This window comes from Crotalus tigris, unplaced genomic scaffold (genome assembly GCF_016545835.1).
Source record: "Crotalus tigris isolate CLP2741 ecotype Arizona unplaced genomic scaffold, ASM1654583v1 scf7180000024398.1132909, whole genome shotgun sequence".
In the NCBI taxonomy this organism is placed as follows: Eukaryota; Metazoa; Chordata; class Lepidosauria; order Squamata; family Viperidae; genus Crotalus; species Crotalus tigris.
Genome location: NW_024100566.1, coordinates 166821 through 185992, shown reverse-complemented (window position 1 = coordinate 185992; position 19172 = coordinate 166821). Strand labels below are relative to the sequence as shown.

At 41.5% G+C, this 19172-nt stretch overlaps 1 protein-coding gene across 9 annotated transcripts in view; it reads right to left on the bottom strand.

The window, feature by feature from the left end:
- Positions 1–18749, bottom strand: part of NIN (ninein) — a 112086-nt gene extending 93337 nt beyond the window's left edge. For 4 of the 9 annotated variants that reach the window (XM_039329481.1, XM_039329485.1, XM_039329486.1 and 1 more), the window contains exon 1: positions 18573–18749. The gene's annotated coding sequence lies outside the window, so the exon portion shown is untranslated. Of the gene's footprint in view, positions 1–5719; positions 5815–17460; positions 17902–18337; positions 18425–18572 lie in introns of those variants that run through there. The other 5 variants (XM_039329490.1, XM_039329489.1, XM_039329483.1 and 2 more) reach the window with 5 other exon arrangements.
- Positions 18750–19172: the final 423 nt, after the last annotated feature.

Sequence of the window (19172 nt, the reverse complement as noted above, 5' to 3'; positions counted from 1 at the left end):
GACACGGGGTGACATGATAGCAGTGTTCCAATATCTCAGGGGTTGCAACAAAGAAGAGGGAGTCAAACTATTCTCCAAAGCACCTAAAGGCAGGACAAGAAGCAACGAATGAAAACTAACCAAGGAGAGAAGCAACCTAGAACTAAGGAGAAATTTCCTGGAATAGTTTACCTTTAGAAAGTCACTGGAGGCTTTCAAAAAGAGATTGGACAACCATTTGTCTGAAAAGTTATAGTCTCCTGCTTGAACAGGGGGCAGGACTAGAAGATCTCCAAGGACCCTTCCTACTCTATTATTCTATGTTCTACGTTCTAATCTAGGAGAGGAATGAGAGTTGCAGAAGACAATCCTTTTCCTCACGTTTATCTTTGCACAAAACATAAATGAGCGAAATTTAGAGAGGTTAGACCATTTTTTTAATTTTTAAAAAATAAAATAGGGACATTAAGCCATTCAGAAATGTCACACTTTTTAAACTTTTTTTTTAAAGAAGGAAAACGTATTACTGCAATTAGGGGTTTGTTGCTGAATTTTGGATATGGATTCTTGGGGGAGACTTTAGCACCATGTAATAAAGGGGTTAAATGGACTCCAAAAGATGGTAGAGGACAGGAAGACCTGGAGGAACGTTGTCCATGGGGTCGCGATGGGTCGGACACGACTTCGCAATTAACAACAACAATAAAGGGGTTCTGGCCTAATACTACAACTGAATTCCTGTCAAATATGAACAATCTGATCACTCTTTTGAGCTGTCAAATGCTTGCTATAATAAAGGAGTTATTACTAGACAAAAACATTTAAAAATGCAAATTTTAAGGACAAAAACTGTTAAGGACATAAAACTTTGACTTTGAGTTTTGTTGATTCTGTAGGTTTATTGTTACAGAAATGGTTATAACTTCATTGCTTTATTCTATTGTGTTAAAGAGTCGAAAGTCAATGTGTTTCCTTCTTTTTTCCCCTTTTACCCTCCACTTTTTCCTTTTTCTTTTTTTCTCCCTTACTTTCTCTTTATGTTTATTTCTCTTTGTATTTTAAATTTTGATAAACTAATAAAAATTTAAATACTAAGAAACAGAGCCATGGAAATAAGGTTGGAAGGCCACTACTGGTCAGAAAGAACAATGGGGTGGGATACTCTAATCTATTGGAAATCAACTCCTATGGCCCAAGGTTAAGAAAGAGCTGATTAGATAGGGCTGTATGTGAACAGATGCCAATACACAGATGCATACTTGGCTGTGTTACAGACAGGGAATGCTAAGGAGGAGTCAATGGCATTCTGACTCTAGATTTTATACCTCTGTTTTGGGAAAAGCAAACAAAAAGATTCTTGGGAAAGAGAAAGAGGGAATTAGACGGCTTTATAAAAATTACGATAGGCATGGAAGGGGGAGATGGGGCACTTTCCTCTTTCATAATTACAGATCTCCAGACATGCAATCAAATGGGCTGGCACACCATTCCAAAGAATGTTTGCACAGATGCAGAATTGATATCTAATGTATGTACTATATAATAATAATAATAATAATAATAATAATAATAATAATAATAATAATAATAATAATAAGAGTAAAGTTGGAAGGGACCTTGGAGGTCATCTAGTCCAACCCCCTGCTCAGGCAGGAAACCCTACACCATTTCGGACAAATGGCTGTCCAGTCTCTTCTTAAAAACTTCCAGTGTGGGAGCATTTACTGCTTCTGGAGGCAAGCTGTTCCACTGATTAATTGTTCTCACTGTCAGGAAGTTTCTCCTTAGTTCTAGGTTGCTTCTCTCCTTGATTAGTTTCCACCCGTTGCTTCTTGTCCTGCCTTCAGGTGCTTTGGAAAATAGCTTAATTCCCTCTTCTTTATGGCAGCCCCTGAGATATTGGAATACTGCTATCATGTCCCCCCTTGTCCTTCTCTTCGTTAAACTAGACATACCCAATTCTAGCAACCGTTCCTTATATGTTTTAGCCTCCAGTCCCCTAATCATCTTTGTTGCTCGTCTCTGTACTCTTTCTAGAGTCTCAACATCTTTTTTACATCGTGGTGACCAAAACTGGATGCAGTATTCCAAGTGTGGCCTTACCAAGGCATTGAAGAGTGGTATTAATACTTCACGTGATCTTGATTCTATCCCTCTGTTAATGCAGCCTAGCACTGTGTTGGCCTTTTTGGCAGCTGCCGCACACTGCTGGCTCATATTTAAGTGATTGTCTACTAGGAAGATGCTTATGCTTATTTAGAATTAACTGAATCATGCTCAGTTTCCTAAATTTGCACAGTACTCTGTGAGATAACATAGTTTGCTGGTTTGTGGCTCAGGGCGTCATAAACACACTGCAGAGTTCCCTGGAGTTGGGTGGCCAATTAATGTAAATATTAATAATAAATCCAGTCAAAGTTTGGTCCTCATAATGACACTTGATGCAATAATGTGCAGCTAGCTTAGAAAGTGATTAGATTGACCATTCCCATCTCAGTGCCCTCCATTCTCCCCATTGGCCATATAGGTTAGGAATAATGGAAGTTAAAATCTCAATTTATACAGAAGACATAATCTATGAGAAAGCTGGCTTTCACAAATCCATGGAATAGGAGAAGAGGTTGACCTGCCTATTAGTGTAAAAAGCTAAGAAATTTGACTATTAGTTGCACTGCTTATAGGAGATGGGCTTGTGCAGCGTATATCAATAAATACATAGTAAGACCCAGCAGGGGCAGAAACAGAAGAGTGGTGGATCTCCATATATTCACAACAAATATATTTTAGAGCTAGGAACAAAGAAGTGGCCTGTAAGTTGCCTTGACAGTTGCTAATAGACTTCCTAAATTATCTGCTTGCTATTATTTAGTTCCAGGCAAGTCACCTTTGAATTGAGCTCAGCTGCTGATGGTTTCAAGGACATAACCAAGATATTATCTTAGCAACAGAACAGAAACAGTTTGTGATTGCCTTCTGATTTGCTACTCCACAAGTACATTTGACACAGTCCAATACTTAAGCTATAGAGAGCACAATATTGTGAAATGAAGAATAAATAAAGGCCAAGTCTATGTAATGAAGTATGATACAATGGAAAGGGAACAAGACACTTGATACAATACATCAGTGCATTCTGTGCATCCCGATTTAAGAGATAGTACAAGGAAAGTTGCTGTTTAATCATTCTCAGTGTTTGCTGAAACAAATTAAATGACTAGACTTTCACAAAAGATAAACAACAATGTGAAATCTCTAGATATACGAGAATCTTTGTCTCCTACCATGATGCTGCCGTAAACAAGTCACGAAGAAAATCCTAAACTGGTTAGTGATGAAATCTTGGAAAACAATATTTCATGTTAACCACTCCTGGTTAAAACATTAGCATCAATTACAGATAGAGAAATTCACCCAAAATATACAAACAATCCCATTAATTAAGGCAGAGTAGGCAATATAATATTAATGGGGATCTGTGTCCCTGGTATATCTCTATAATGTCTTGAACACTATTTGCTTCAATTGAACTGTGTGCTAGATTGTTTGTTTGTTTGTTTGTTTTAAAAAGGTAGAAAAGTGACCCATTCAGGCATCCTACCAGAAATGTCTATAACTAGAATCTACTTCCCTCCTGGAGGGCAGTTTCAAGAACGTGCTGTTCCTCTTGCTTTCTTCTCCTAGGCTTCTCATCTTTCTCCATTGTTTTATTTTACATGTGATTCGATTAAATATTCATAGGTAAAACATGGACAGAAAAGTACAAAGTTTCCATTTCAAGTCTTCATCAGAGTTATTTTTTCCTCTTGCCTAAGAGCAAGGTCTCCTTATCCAAAAACAGAGCCAGATGTTTTAAAGTACGATTCCCAGAATCCCTTACCAAGACCAAACTATCTTGGGATTCTGGAAATTGAAATCCAGAACTTTGGGAAAACACCAAGTGAGCAAGATTAGATTCACAGGAGAACACCAGTTAGGTAAGATTGAGCAATCCATTTGTTGCCCACAATATAAATTTAGGTGGCATATCACTGCTATCATTCATGAGATCTGTCACTTGCTTTTCTTCAGAAGCTCAAGATAGCATGTAGAGTTCTCCCTTCTCCAGATCCCCATCCATAAAACACTCCTGTGAGATAATAATACTAATAATAAAGTTGGAAGGGACCTTAGAGGTCATCTAGTCCAACCCCCCTGCTCAGGAAGGAAACCCTATACCACTTCAGACAAACGGCTGTCCAGTCTCTTCTGAAAAACTTCCAGTGTTGGAGCATTCACCGCTTCTGGAGGCAGGTTGTTCCACTGGTTAATTGTTCTAACTGCCAGGAAGTTTCTCCTTAGTTCTAGATTGCTTCTCTCTTTGATTAGTTTGTTGCTTCTTGTCCTGCCTTCAGGCGCTTTGGAGAATACCTTGAATAGATAGCTTAGGCTGAGAGACAACTGGCTGCCCTAAATCATGGACCTCACATGTCAGGTTTACATGTGATTTATACTTTACTTACTTATCTTACTCTAATCATAATGATCCAAAATTACTTAATATAGGATTCTACAGCTGAAACAAACTGTGGAGGAAGAAAAGCATGGCTTTTAAGAAAAGCCAAGAATCCTTGCTGACAGCTTTTAATCAAGGAAAAAACTCTTGAAAACAACAAAGATGAAGGTTGAATATAGAAAAGAAACAATTTAAAACTGATTATTTGGAAGAACAAGCTAATACATGGTGAATACCTGAAAGATACGGAAGAAAAAGCTAAATTAAAAAACCCACATGGAGTTGGTTAAGATAGGCTTTATTTTAGTGGCTTAAGAACAAACTTTGCTAATTAACTGCATGAAGGCAAAAATTAAACATGTAACAAGCAACAGAAAATTTGTTGGCTTTGTAGTAAAAAGGATAAAAATAATTGACCATTTGATCAATGACTGCAGCAAAATTTCACAAACCAACTACCAGCAGTGAAAGGACCAAATTACCAGAATGATTCAATGGAAACTTTGCCAGAGGTTTGGATCTGAATTAGTAAAAACTACTGAGACCATCAAATTGAGAGTGTTTCAGAAAATGAGCAAGTTAAGAACTTACGCAACTTTAAGATCCAAATAGACAGGCCTTTTATTCATAACATGCCTGAGATAACATTAATTGAAAAGAAGAAAGTCTAGTTCATTGATATTGCTATTCCAGGTGATACTACAACTGAGGAAAAACAATTAGAAAAAAACATTACAAAATGTCAGGATTTGCCCTTTCATGGGAGTCACGAGCTCAAACGTATCCCAAATTACAGTTCCAGATCATGTCCCAGGCACCTCAGCCTCTTCTGCTCAGTTAGAGTCCATGTTAGGGTGAATCTGAGCAACTTTACCCAACACATTGCCTGAATAATCCATACAGAGGCCCAATAGATATTCCAAGGAGCCCTCCTTACTCTATAGCAGGGGTGTTAAACTGCCGTGCCCACCCCAGCTCTTGCAATACAAAAAAAGTCACAATATATTTGACACCCATGCTTTATAGCAAGCATCTCAAACTGACGGCCCACAGGCCAGGTGTGTCATGCCAAAACCACGCCCACCCCATTGCTGGCAATGGGAAAAAAGTCACGATACGTTGTGAAACGTCATGTGATGTCGCGAGTTTGACACCCGTGCTCTATAGGAAGCAGGTTATCTAAAACAGAGTTGCTGGATGGCTATCAGTGGATGCAATAAGGATGGAGAAATATTGACATTCTGCTACCTTTGTTGCCACAAGGTAATCCCTAATATGGGATTTCAACCATGTCCAGTTAGAGTCTTCATCCAATAGTACCCCAGGCCTCTCTTTTGGCACTTCATCTCCCAGAACCCCTCAGTAAATCAAGGTGCACCCCAGGACCAATGCCCAGGAAGAGCCACATGCAAGCTTCTTCGCTACACATGAATCTTCCACCTGTATACAAGGCTATACTATAATAATAACATGCTCTTTGAATTCCCATTACTAGAGTGCGTAGAATGCTCCTATTAGTTTCTTCAAGCATACACACAGTACACTTGGGAACTTCTCTGTGTAAACAATCTCCTTCCTTAGACAGTAGCTCCAGCCATTCATCCAGCAAGTGATCTCTTTAGTTCCTCTAAAGAGCATTAGCTGAGGTAAGCAGGGAGAAACCATCCCCTTGCATCTCATGGAGTCCCCAGGTGTTTGAAGTAATGCTTTGTCATAGCAGGAAAAAGAAAAACAAATTTATAGGAACAAATAGACCCAAGTCAAGGTAAATGCGTTGGGAGATAGTTCCCTCCAGGCATCTCTATACCAGAAAATTCACAGATCTTTGTACCGGCTCTTTATGGCTGTAGCTTAATAAGTAAGGTTCTACATTTAGGCAAGAAAAACAAAATGCATAGGTATAGTATAGGTGGTAAATGGTTCAACAGTAGTAATTGTGAGCGGAATCTTGGAGTCCTAGCGGACAATCATTTTAATATGAGCCAGCAGTGTGCTGCAGCTGCCAAAAAACCCCCAAAGCAGTCCTAGGCTGCATTAATAGAGGGACAGAATCAAGATCACATGAAGTGCTAATACCATTCTATAATGCCTTGGTAAGACCATACTTGGAATACTCCATCCAGCTTTGGTTGCCACAAAAGAGACTCTTGAAAGAGCACAGAGAAGAGCAATGAAGATGACCAGAGGATTGGAGACTAAAACATATAAAGAATGGTTGCTGGAATTGGGTTTGTCTAGTTCAGGGGTGTCAAACTCACAACGTCATGTGATGTGTTGCGACATATCACGACTTTTTTCCTTTTGCCGGCAATGGGGTGGGCGCGGTTTAGCCATGATGCATCTGGTCTGCGGGCCAGCAGTTTGACACCCCTGGTCTAGTTTAATGAAGAGAAGGACTAGGGGGTGACATGATAGCAGTATTCCAATATCTAAGGGCTTTGCCACAAAGAAGAGAAAGTCAAACTATTCTCCAAAGCACCTGAAGGCAGGATAAGAAGCAATGGATGGAAACTAATCAAGAAGAAAAGCAACCTAGAACTAAGGAGAAAGTTAGAACAATTAATGGAAAGACTTGCCTCCAGAAGCTGTAGGTGCTCCAACACTGGAACTTTTAAAGAAGAGATTGGACAACTATTTGTCTGAAGGGTTTCCTGCCTGAATAGCCGATTGGACTAGAAGAACTTCAAGATCCCTTCCAACTCCATTATTTTGTTATTCTGTTAATAAATAAGTGCAAAGCCAGCTTATATAGTTTCATGAACACTTTAGTCATGGGGAAATTATATTCAGAAAGTGTACTCATATTTAAACTTTTTTAGGGCAATCCTATAAGCAAGAAACGTTATCATTTATTATTTTATTTATTAAACAAATTTAGATAACCCCCAATTCACACGTAGATGACTCTGGGCAGCTTACAAAATTTAAAAATCCACCATATAATAAAAACCCATCCCCCCCCCCACCTTCCCATGGCATCCACAACACAATCAAATCAGCCACTTGATCCATCTCCATTCGTGGTCCCCAGGACTGCTGACAAAACCAGAAAAGCAACAGGGTGGAAACCAAACATACTTCAGGAGGAACAATGTTCCATAAAGAAGGAGCCACCACCAAGAAGGTCTTTTTGATGGTCACCCGCCAGATGACATCCTTAATCAATAGAATCCATAACATGCCCTGCTTTCCTTTCCTGGTGGGCTGAGTGGATGTAACAGTGGAGAAGCGGTACTTCAAATAACCTAGCCCCAAACTATGTAAGGCCTGATGATTGAGACAGCATAGAAGTTAACTGATGGGAGGAAGTGACTGATTCAGGCTTGATCAGATCTGTTCCATTTCCAGACAATAAAAGTTATCCTTGTTTTATATAAAAATTTACATCCTACTCTGGTAATGCACATCCATCACTCAGATTTCTGATAAACTATTCCAACATCACTTCTTGAGGGATTTCTTTTAGAGTTTATGTAGACAAAGAGCTCTGTATGTTATATCAGCGACCAGGGACTTCAGAACCCAACAGAGTAGATATGGGCAATATCCACAAAACGCTGCTAGAGATTTTCTTTTTTTAGTAAATAAAATTGAGGAATGGAATAATCATCTTATGCAAGGCCACCTGAGAGCATTGAAGAATGGCCATTTATACCCAATAAGCAGCAATGGGGGGGGGAGGGAAAAGTGTTTTAAGGGTAACTACGAGGGACATTTTGGAATGACTGAGGCAAGATCAAACTCCCAGATGAGGAAAGCGGTCTAAATTCTTATAGTTGTAAAGCTTGCCTCAAGTTTACATTAAAGTTTACATTAAACAACAGCCTAAAAGCCATGTGAGTGTCCTGGTGACATGCAAAGATTGGTCTGTCTCCTAGCAACCGCTTATTCTTCCTTGGAGAGGTTGTCCAGGGAATTGCCAAGTTATTCAGTGTTCTAGTCACAGATCATAGCACAACTCTCTCCCACACACAATAAACTAGGCATTCATTTTTTGATAATAACACATCTGCACTTCCTGTATGAAACTTGAAGTGGACTCTTACTTCTATTTTATGTGTGAAGCTATTTATGCCTACAGCCATACCATCACAGAGTCAAAATTTGAACACAAGCTCTATTCTTAACTCTTTATCCCTGTAAGCCAGAAGTCTACAGCAAGCTGCTCATCCTTTTTGACACTGGCATGTTCTTGATCTCACATGTTTTGAATGTACATGTTTTTTTACATAAAAGTAATAAATGGGAAGCTGGTATAGCGTGATACATAGTGCCACCTTCCTCTCTCAGCTTATCTCTTAGAAACTTCCTGGGCATTACAAGAAACTCAAAGATATTTCAATGGGGCGGGAGGGGGGGACTGGTTACAACTTGCTTGAAAGTGTGCCCATGTGCCCAGGAAAAAAAAGGAACCTGGATGTAGTGTTAAGTAGGTGAATACGTCACCAATATTCCTTGTGATAATGGATGTGGTTTGTGATCAGTCATGGCCCCTATGAGGAGACTCACAACAGGTACTCAGAATTCACAATACATTTACCAGTCCAGAAAGTTTAAGAGTCCATTTGGAAAACAACGCTCCTAAAAGAAGAAAAACAATTCAGATTATAGATCACTACTTTTCAAACTTGGCAATTTTAAGATATGTGGACTTCAGCTCCCAGAATTCTCCAGCCAGCCGTACATCTTAAAGTGGCCAAGTTTGAGAAACACTGTTATAATATTGCTCCCTCCTTTCTATGGTTCAGGATGTTCATTACACACCTTGTAACCTCAACAGTCTTTTCCAACTCAACATTAACCACCCAAGTTTGGGAGGGGGCTATATGCAAAGAGGGTACATACAAGAGCCAGTTTAGGCTTTCATGCCTAACGAAGAACTATAACTCACAGTCTCCTGGTTTCTAGGCCAGCCCTTTCACCATATACCCTCAGAATTCCTCAGCCAGCATGTTGAAATCCACAAGTCTTAAACTTCCAAATTTGGAGACCCCTGGTTTATGTCAACAGATCCCCTTACCCATCATTGCCACCAAAGTAAGTCTCACAGCCTCCATTCAGTCATCCACCCTTGCATAACTTGGATGCCCAAGCTCAAAATTCAAACAAAGCAAAATAAAAGCTTACAAGCATCTCAAAACATAGGAGAACTTAGAACAAAGTGCTTAGTTAGATAAGTTTGCCAAACAAGTTCTGATATCAGCTGTCCTGAAACTCCTCTTACCCTTAAATGAGGCATTGGGATTACACATGGTCTTTGGAAGAGTTAGATATTGCTTCCAAAGCCCTTGGGAACTATAATGAAACTATAATCTTTCTAATATGACAGAATGTGAAAAGAAGGAAAGACACAAGGTATTCAATTACGTATTGGTATATATTTACACACGTGCACGTACACGAACGTGTGTGTGTGTGTGTGTGTGTGTGTGTGTGTGTGTGTGTGTGTGCTTTTCCTTGATTGAAGTGCAGCCCCCAGGCCCCTTGCCCTAGAGAAGTCATGTGCTCCCTGACTTGTGTTCCATGTAGATTTTAGCGAAAGACATCAGGTTTCCCGAAGAGAGAATAAGAAGTGATACATTTCTTCACAAAGAAATATAGTCCTCCTAACTCTAAAACGCCATTCCACAAAATACAGCAATAGGAGTGGTATTGGCTAACGAGTTTTAAATCACTCAAAGTGGCACAGAGTTGGGACTTGCAATGTTTGCAAACTGAGCAAATCTCTTGATCTGTTTCTCTCCCAACTAGATTACTAGGAAATCTTGCAGAGATTTTCAAGGAAAACAGAAAAACAGCATGCGCTACATCAAGCTTAGGTGGCGCAGCAGTTAGAGCGCAGTACTGCAGGCCACTTTAGCTGACTGTGTTCAGCAGGTCAGCAGTTCAAATCTCACCGGCTCAAGGTTGACTCAGCCTTCCATCCTTCCGGGGTAGGTAAAATGAGGACCCAGATTGTTGGGGGCAATGTAAATAGATATATACATTGCTTACTGGTGTACACCGCTTAGAGAGTGCTTGCACTTAAAGCGGTATATAAGTCTCATAAATAAATAAATAAATAAATTTCTGGCATTTGCAAAGTCCTAACTAAAATGATTCTAGATAGCAGAGAAATGGGGGGAGGGGAGAAATTCACTGCCACAGCTCCTGGAGGTTGCTACTAGTCACAGTATAAAGCACTGGGCTCAGATACTGTAGATTAGAATAACCTAGGTGAAAATACTTTGTATACACTCTAGTTTAGTGTGAGTATATACGCATCTGAGCATTTATTCATTAGCCAATTCACCCATTCAGGCAAACACATATAAAACTGGAGTCATGTTTAGCTATTATTTTAAAATATTTTTTCTTCTTTCTCCATTTCATTGCTGAGTTAAGAGTGAAGACAAAAATTATACACTCAGAATAGTCTTCCTTAATTAAGTGTCCTTCAAATGGTTGGTCTACATTTCCATCAACAGACAAAGGGCTGGGTAAGACTGGGAACACTGGCCAACTCATCTGAAGGACGCTGGATTAGGAAAGGCGGTTCTAGATGTGCAAGATTTCTTTCCAGTCTTAATTCAGCAAGGAAAGAGAAGACACAAAGAAAGTATCAATTGTTAGGACTGTGAGAAATGCTTATTAAAGTATAAAGATCAAATCCACTCAAACTTGAAGGTTCCAACCAAAGCTCACAAAGAGGTAGGTGACTGAGTTGATAAGGTAGTTCCAGAAACTACTAACAACAATAGAATTAGCTTATTTTAAATCAACATTTACTTGTAAGTCTGCAAACAGAAGAGATGCAGAGAATTCTGCTTCTGTTCAAAGTAACATGAAAGCCTTTTAAATACCTGGAACATCTCAGGAGCAGACAGCTGGCCCAGCAACGGACCTGAGCAGAAGTGATGAGGAACTATATATATGTGAATCAAAATATCCCCAAACTTCTTAAAAGGGATAAAAAATACATCTTCACCCAATCTGGGCATGATTATTTGGAAATAAATCACATACTAAACAGTCTCCCAGTACCCAAGTAAGTAAACAACCCAAGACCCTTTTCCTGTATTTTTCTGTACTTATGATTAGTGACAATCAGCAGCCCTTTCCTGCCATTTTGAGGTAGGAAACAGCAGTGTAAATACTAATTAAGCCTATTTTAGGATTAAAACTAAGAATCTTAAAGATTCTCTTAAAATCCTACCTGAAAGGCGAAGACCCATTCATCATCCTAGCACTCTGCAATATCATTCCAACCCTAGAATCTTCAACTTCCCAAAAAGCTCCTGGCATCCATGGTTGCATATTTTCCTGACAGATGTGCAACAACACAAGCAAATCCTCTCAACAGATTTTGCACCAGCTTCTGGTATGTCGCCAAGCAATGTTGTTATTTTTATCTTTCAAAATATTTTTGTTCCTATTTGGAGATCTTCCAGATGTATGGAATATTAGTTCTGTTTAAAAAATATGTTCAACTCCCCACCTCAGTTATCCTGTGCATTTCAATTTATTATAGCCACCCATTTCAATTAGCCAGCACATATATTTTATTTCTATTTTACACAGATGAACCCATTCGATAAAGCTTTTCAACAAGGTACACTTTTTATGATATTTGAAACCCAAATTGCCATCTGGGCCATTCTATTTATTAAATGTATATGCTGCCCATGTCACCATCCAAAGGAACTAATTGATTGCTAGATCTGAGGATTACTGTTTGTTGCAACATCTGCTTCACAAACAATCCAACATGGCAGCCATTTTAGGTTGCCACAATATTGTAAGCCCATAGCTTCAATTAAAAAGCCACCTATCTGGAGAAATATAAACTGGGACTTTGCATATATATTCACTCAATCAGGAATGTGCATGTGCAAACACAAACATGGTTTGAAAATACTTCTCCCCCAAAGACATCAAAATCTTGTCTATGAAAAGCGAGCAAATTAACTGGAAGGGCACTAAGCTGATTTCTCCAAGCTTAACCCTTCACTTCAGATTTGGATAAAGCAAAGGACAATAGCTTGCATTTAATCCATTCAGCAGCACCCTCTTTTGCGGGACCTCTAGAACTCCTGAATTGAAATTCAGTGTTACAATAAAGACATTTCAGCAGCATGATTTTTCATATCCTCTTTCAACATCCCTCTCATGCTAAGACAAACTAAATTTTCCATTTTATCTGCTTTGTCATCCTGGAAAGAAGATCAGAATCGGAAGGTACTGAAAGTACTGTAGGTTCCTCTCATTTCAACCCTTGAGGCCCTTTCCAAAGCACATAGAAAAGTGGGTGCTGGCCCTTTAAAGCTGGGAAGGTTTGGCCTCCTGCTCCCAGTCTCTCATTAGATCTTGGAAAAAAAGGGTACCCCAGATATCTCACCCACAGACTTACTGTGGTGCTGAACTAGCAATCCTGCAATGGTCCATCCATGAAAGTGGGCTTGCTCTGCCAAAACTCAACCATTTTTAAATGAACCAATTTCTATGGGGTGCCGATGAAAATGAACCCTAGTTAGCAATTCCAAGACAGGAAAATCTTCAGTGGTTTCCCACCGCTCTCAGTTATTGTGTTGCTGGCTGCAGGTGTGATTAATTGTCAGGAAATCAGGCAATTCCCAACCATCAGGTATCTGATTTTCACCAGCAGAACTTTCTAACAGTTCCCAGCAGTTCAGGCACTAGATTGTGAAAGAGGACAGAGCCTCAAGAATGCTTCTGGTGCAGGCAGCCTCCCCCAGTGGATTGGTCCTTCTACCTCAGGGCTCTCCAAACTTGGCAATTTTGAGACTTGTCGACTTCAACTCCACAAGTCATAAAGTTGCCAAGTTGCCACTTGCTGACTGAGGAATTCTGAGAATTGAAGTCCGCAAGTTGTAAAGTTGCCAAATTTGAAGGCCCCTGCTCTACCCCAATAGCTTGGATTTGAAGTCCCATCACCTCCTGCCACTTCAGTCATACACGAGGAAGGCACTGAATAAGGAACAGTTAGTCTATGGTGAGTCACCCATGTTTCTATCAATCCTTCTAGTGATATGTCTGCATATTAGTAATTTGCACCAGCCAGATGGGCCAAGTAGTACTTCAAGTTCAAAAGATGTTTCAGAATAGGAGGCTGTACAACCACTGTACTCGTCCCCAACTTCTTAAAGCACATGTGTCCCCTTAATCTCAGAAAAAGTTCTACTTAGTTTAATGAATGGCAAGATAGATTTATACCTTTCAAAGCACTTTTGGGTCTTTTAATCTGAAGTGTTGCACAATCCTAACAGCCTGGATCAAAGAGAGAACAAAGGCTACTTCAGGGTGGTTACCAGGAAGACATTTATATTCACCCTAGGTAGAAACTAGGCTTTGTCTCCTTGATTAGAAAGTCAGATTCTAACTGGGTTCATATATTGAAGTGAGCCAACATATGGCTGGTTTGCTTTAGCATGTTGCATAAGACTTTCCATTTGCATTTGAAACCACGGCATATTGTATGACATGAACCCAGCAGTAGGATGAGTTAATGCAGTGTACAACATTAGAGTTGACTTAACAGTGTTTACATAAAAGGCGAAGCACAAGAGAACATATTTTGGTGACCAAGAACCATCATTGAGGATTTATGGACCACAGAAAGAATAGATATAATTATGCAGGTAGCAGAAACTGGGGAGGAGGTTCCACTTTTTTGGGGGGGGGGGATATAGTTGTTTTAATTGTTTTATGCCTGTTTTCAGGGTGTTCCTAAAAATGATGGAAAACTTAATTTTCAGTTGTACTTTGTAACTTACAAAGTAAATTATAAATGATATATGGGTTTTGGCTTCACATGTTTGGATTATCCAGCCACTAGTTTCTTCAATAAACTATGGCTAACCAATCTGGCTTATGAATGAATCATTTTATACCTTTTAGTACAGGACCTAAAGCAATATGATCTCAAGTAAACCAGAAAAAAAGAGTCAGGCAGAAGGAAACTGAAATGATCTTCCAATATTGGGGGGCGAGGGAGGGAAGGGAGAGAGAAGGAATGGTAGAACTTGTTCTGCTTTGAACTAAGCAGCTCTCACCTGTATTGATCTGGCTGCACATAATATTTACATCTAAGGTTAACTCTACTAATCCTGAGCTAAAATGTGCTTGACCAGCTTTAAATGCTATTACTAACATTTCAATGCTCCTCTAATAATGTACAAGTTTAGGCCACAAATTACAGTCTCTTACAGAAGCAATGGTTTAAGTTTATGTATCTCACTAAGAACACACTGTTGTTTATTTAGTAAATCATGATGGATAAATCATGAAACAATTCAATATGTATTGTAAAGAAAAGTTGCTTCTAAATGTCCACCAAGTAGGTAATAAAAAATGAGTACAGGAGAATAATTCAGGCAAAATGTAATTTTGTTTCCCAACCGTTTCTACATTGGGTCAACTTATCAGCTATTTTACAATGTCGCTTGCCTCATAAATTGAACACAAATTGCCTGAAGAAGCTTCAGCAGAGCGACATAGGGGAAAAAAAATCTCTTAAGGCTTCGAAGTGGTTAGAACACAAAGAAGCATGCAGCACCCATGATGGCAGTCAATCATGTCACAAGCCACTTCAAGGGTCACTAAGAAAATCAGTTTTACAGCTGATAACTGTCCTCATTTGCTGAGCAGAGCAATCATTCCCACCACCCAGTGCCAGGCATTTGAACATTTATCACTGCCATCTCCATGTTCTCCCTCCCACTAATTCAGGTCAGGCAATACTTCCAATAATTTTAAAACCCTCTTTTGCATTTGCAAAGAAAGAGGGTGGATAAACCAGGCTGAGTTCCTAAAATGCTCAGCCAAAGATAAAGTTGCCTTAGAAATTTATGATAATAGCCCTGAAACAGACTTGGAACACTGTGAATTTTTAAGTGTCTTCACTATAATGGGGTCATTCCATAATAAACCTTTCCATTAATAAGGAAAAGGAGGAACCCACACACCCACCGGTTTTTATTCTGTGAAATGTGAATGGAAATTAGAGAAGGGAAACTATGGAGCAATTAACTCACCCAACTCTCATGAGACAGAAACCTCAAAAAAAAAAAAAAAGCCCTCCCCTACTTTCAAAAGGTGATCTGGAGGGAGGGAGAGGGAGAGAGAGAGAAACAGACAGCGAGGAACTGTCCTTGTCCCAGAAGCTCCTATTTGTGTCCAGGAATAACAATTACATGATTATCAGAGTTTCCATATTGTAATTCTGAATAATCTTTTGTTCTTAAGCCTATGGGAGAGTTTGCTTCAAACATGGAGATTCTGAGAACTTGGAAAGTTGCAATATTTTTCTTAGCATTTGGTAAAGCTGACACAAATGTTTAAAGGTGTCAAGGAACAAGCTCATGTAGTCAATAAAGCACATTCACACACACAAAGGATGCATTCAGGTCATGGATACACCATACTAAATGTGAATGAATTATTTGTTCTGTGCTGTGCTCTGACAAACCTTGGCTTAATCTGAGGGTTTCATTTACACAAAATACTAAAACAGCTGGATCCCAAATGATCCATTTTTATTTTATTTTATCTACTACATTAGAAGAACTCAATCACTGAAACACAAATTAGCCAGGCATATTTTAGCCCAATATATTGTGTGAACTCAGCCCGTTACATTAGTTTCTTAATGTATGGCAACCCCCCCCCCCAAAAAAAATTACATTAGCTGAGTAACCCATGATTAGGTTCACTAGTAAATAATTTGTAGGGATATATTACCTTACAAACTTTTTTCTCCTCTTTATCTGTTCTGAGAAAAATGCTGCTCATGCTTTTCTTTACTTTCTTTAGCATGAAAAAAATGAAAGAAATCAGAGTATTGGGGATGAACCGGGGGGGGGGGGAGAGATTATATTAAGCCATGAAAATAGGAGTTCTATTCTTTCAAAGTTGATTTGATCCTCTTTTTCCTTGAAGACAGAAACTTTGCTACCTTCTAAAGCAGTGGTTCTCAACCTGTGGTCGGGACTCCATTTGGGGTCGAACGACCATTTCACGGGGGGTCGCCAAACAAGGCAGTCCGCCCTTTCCCCCCCCCCCTTTTCCTTAGCTGTGCTACTCCCTTTTATTCTATTGGCTTTTGAAAGCCAATAGAATAGACTCTCTTGAATAGAGTCTAATTCTATTGGCTTTCAAAAGCCAATAGGAATTGTCTAGGTTGCTTCTGCCCTGCTGAGCCCGCCAAAAGCCCCATTCTGCAAACGGTGCTGCACCAGTTGAGTAATCCTCGACTTACGACCGGTTGAGTAGTCCTCGACTTACGACCGGTTGGGGGGTCAGGGCATTAAAAAGGTTGAGAACTACTGTTCTAAAGCTTGGAAGATCTGCCTTCTCCATCTGCCCAATCACAAATGCTTCCTCTGAAGTTACTTAAAAGAGCAAGCTTTGAAAGCGACCTATCAGTTGCAGTTCTAAAGCCCTCTAGTAGGCATCCCTGCATTTTAAGTTGCCTGTCTTTCCCACAGAGGCACAAACACAAAGAGGCATTAAACTTTTCTAAGGAAAAGAAAATCTGAAGGAAAAAAAACCCAAAGCTTTTACTAAACCATCCCCTTGCTACTGTCTCCACTCCCAATAATATTACTTCTTTATAGCTGCAAGAGATTACAGCAGCACGCAATTGACAAACAATGAAACCGAGTAGTCCCCCCCTCCTCTTCTCCATTGTCCAAGTCAAAAGGAAAACGAAGGGGGGGCGAAGAGTGTTCACCATCAGTTTTTTTTTTCAGGAGACAGGTGGGCTTAAAAGAGGAAGTGAGGATGAGTGCTGGAGAAAGAAAGATGCAGCACCTTAAAAGTGGGAACCCGGCCAGGGATCTACAAAAAGCTTCCGGAGATGATGTTTGGGGAGACGGGGCTCCCTTTCAGCGGGAGTTAGTTCTAAGTGTCGTGGGAACCAAGCGCCGGCTCCTCCAAAGCTGCGTCCCGGACACCTCTACCTTCCCCCCCCCCCGACCCCGAAATCTCACCTGCCTCGGGAACTACACGTCACCCTTCCCGCCGCCGATGCTGCTACTACTCTCGCCGCCGCTTTCAGCAATCCTGCCAGGGCCCAAAAGACGAGGCTTTTGTCGCAGCCCTCCGTCTCGGGGCCGGGGTCTTGGGTGGTGGGGGGGGTGAGAGGACTGGAAGGATATTAGCATCTCTAAGGGGCGGCCCCAGAGGGGGAAGAGGTGAGCCGCCTCTGATTTTCCTCTCCTCCGTCTGGATCCGTCAGCCCCCCCTTCCTCCCCTCCCATCCACACGTGAACGCCGCCTTCACATCCACCTGACAAATCCGCGCCGGGCACACAATCGCGGCTCCTTCGCTCGAATCCCAGCCGCCCTCCGTAGCCGGGAGTAGCTTCCCCCGCGCACCTTGAACCTCTCTCCCAGCCGCTCAAGAGAACGGCCCCCTTTCTCAGCGCGCGTCAGCCCAAAGTCTGCTAGACAGACCGTTTGCCCTAGTATCACCTCCCGTTATTGCCGGGCTCTCCCGTTACTCTCTCTGGCACGGTCGCTTCCCCCGCCCCCCCCCAGCTTTGGCTAATTCCTCGCCTTTAGAAATGCACCCCCACTTCTCCAACGCATCCAGCCCTTCGCCCAACTAGTTACACTGATGTTTTCCTACCAGCTACTCTCGAGATATATTGCACTACATCCCATCCTCTCCAGCCAGCACGCCACAGTGCTGGAAAAGATTGGTGGATATAGCCCTTTCCTTTGGGGTGCATCTCTCTGGGTTCCCTCCCCTCTCCCACAGCCACTTTGCATTCACACCATTTCTCCCTTCTGGCCGATCCCCTCCCGCACCAACTCCTTCTGCCCCCCCCCATCCAAAGGGCAGCCTTCAAACAACTCACATACCCGGACTGAGCGTAGCGAGTACGGGCAGTTGCCCACTTTCCGCCCGGATCTCTCCTCAAGCCTTCTTCCCTCCGGGCTCCCTCTTCGCTTTTTCCTCCCACAGTACCCCCGGCTCCCCTGTAGGGGTCGCTTCGCACCTCGCCCTCGGTTAACGTTTCTCAGCTATCCGGGAAGGTGAGAGGCAACCGCGCGCAATTACCCAAACCACCCCGGTGCGAAACGGAGCCGACCTTACCAGCCTCAGGGCTCCGCACTCAGTCCAGCGATCACGGCGGCATCGCTTGCCTGTTCGCTGCCCCTTGAAGCTCCCCGGCGCATGGGCGGCTCTGGACGATCGAGGCGGAACTGGGCGACGGGGAAGGGAGAAAGCAGAAGCAGGCCGAGAAAGGACGAGGGGAGGGCGGGCGGGCTTGCGCGCTGGGAACGCCCGGGAGGAGGGGAACCGGGGCCGGAGACCTCCCTTCGTAGGCGCAGCTTCACGCGAGCAAGAAAGATGAGGAGATGAGCAACCTTCGCTCCTCAATCAATGCTTCGTATAGCTCCTGTTCGCCACCGCGTGGATAAATGGCCTTTCCCATTTCATACCAAGACTTGTCAGTCGGAGGGAAGCTTTCAGTTTTTTAAAAAAGAGCAGGTACAGATAGTCCTCGACTTACAACAATTCGCTTTAGGGACCATTTGTTACAGGCAATGAAAAAAGTGACTTGGGACTGTTTTCCACACTTATGGCCATTGCATCATCCGTGTGGTCACCTGATCAGAATTCAGAAGCTGGGCAACTGACTCATATTTATGACCTTTGCTGTGTCCCAAGGCCAGGTGATCACCTTTTGCG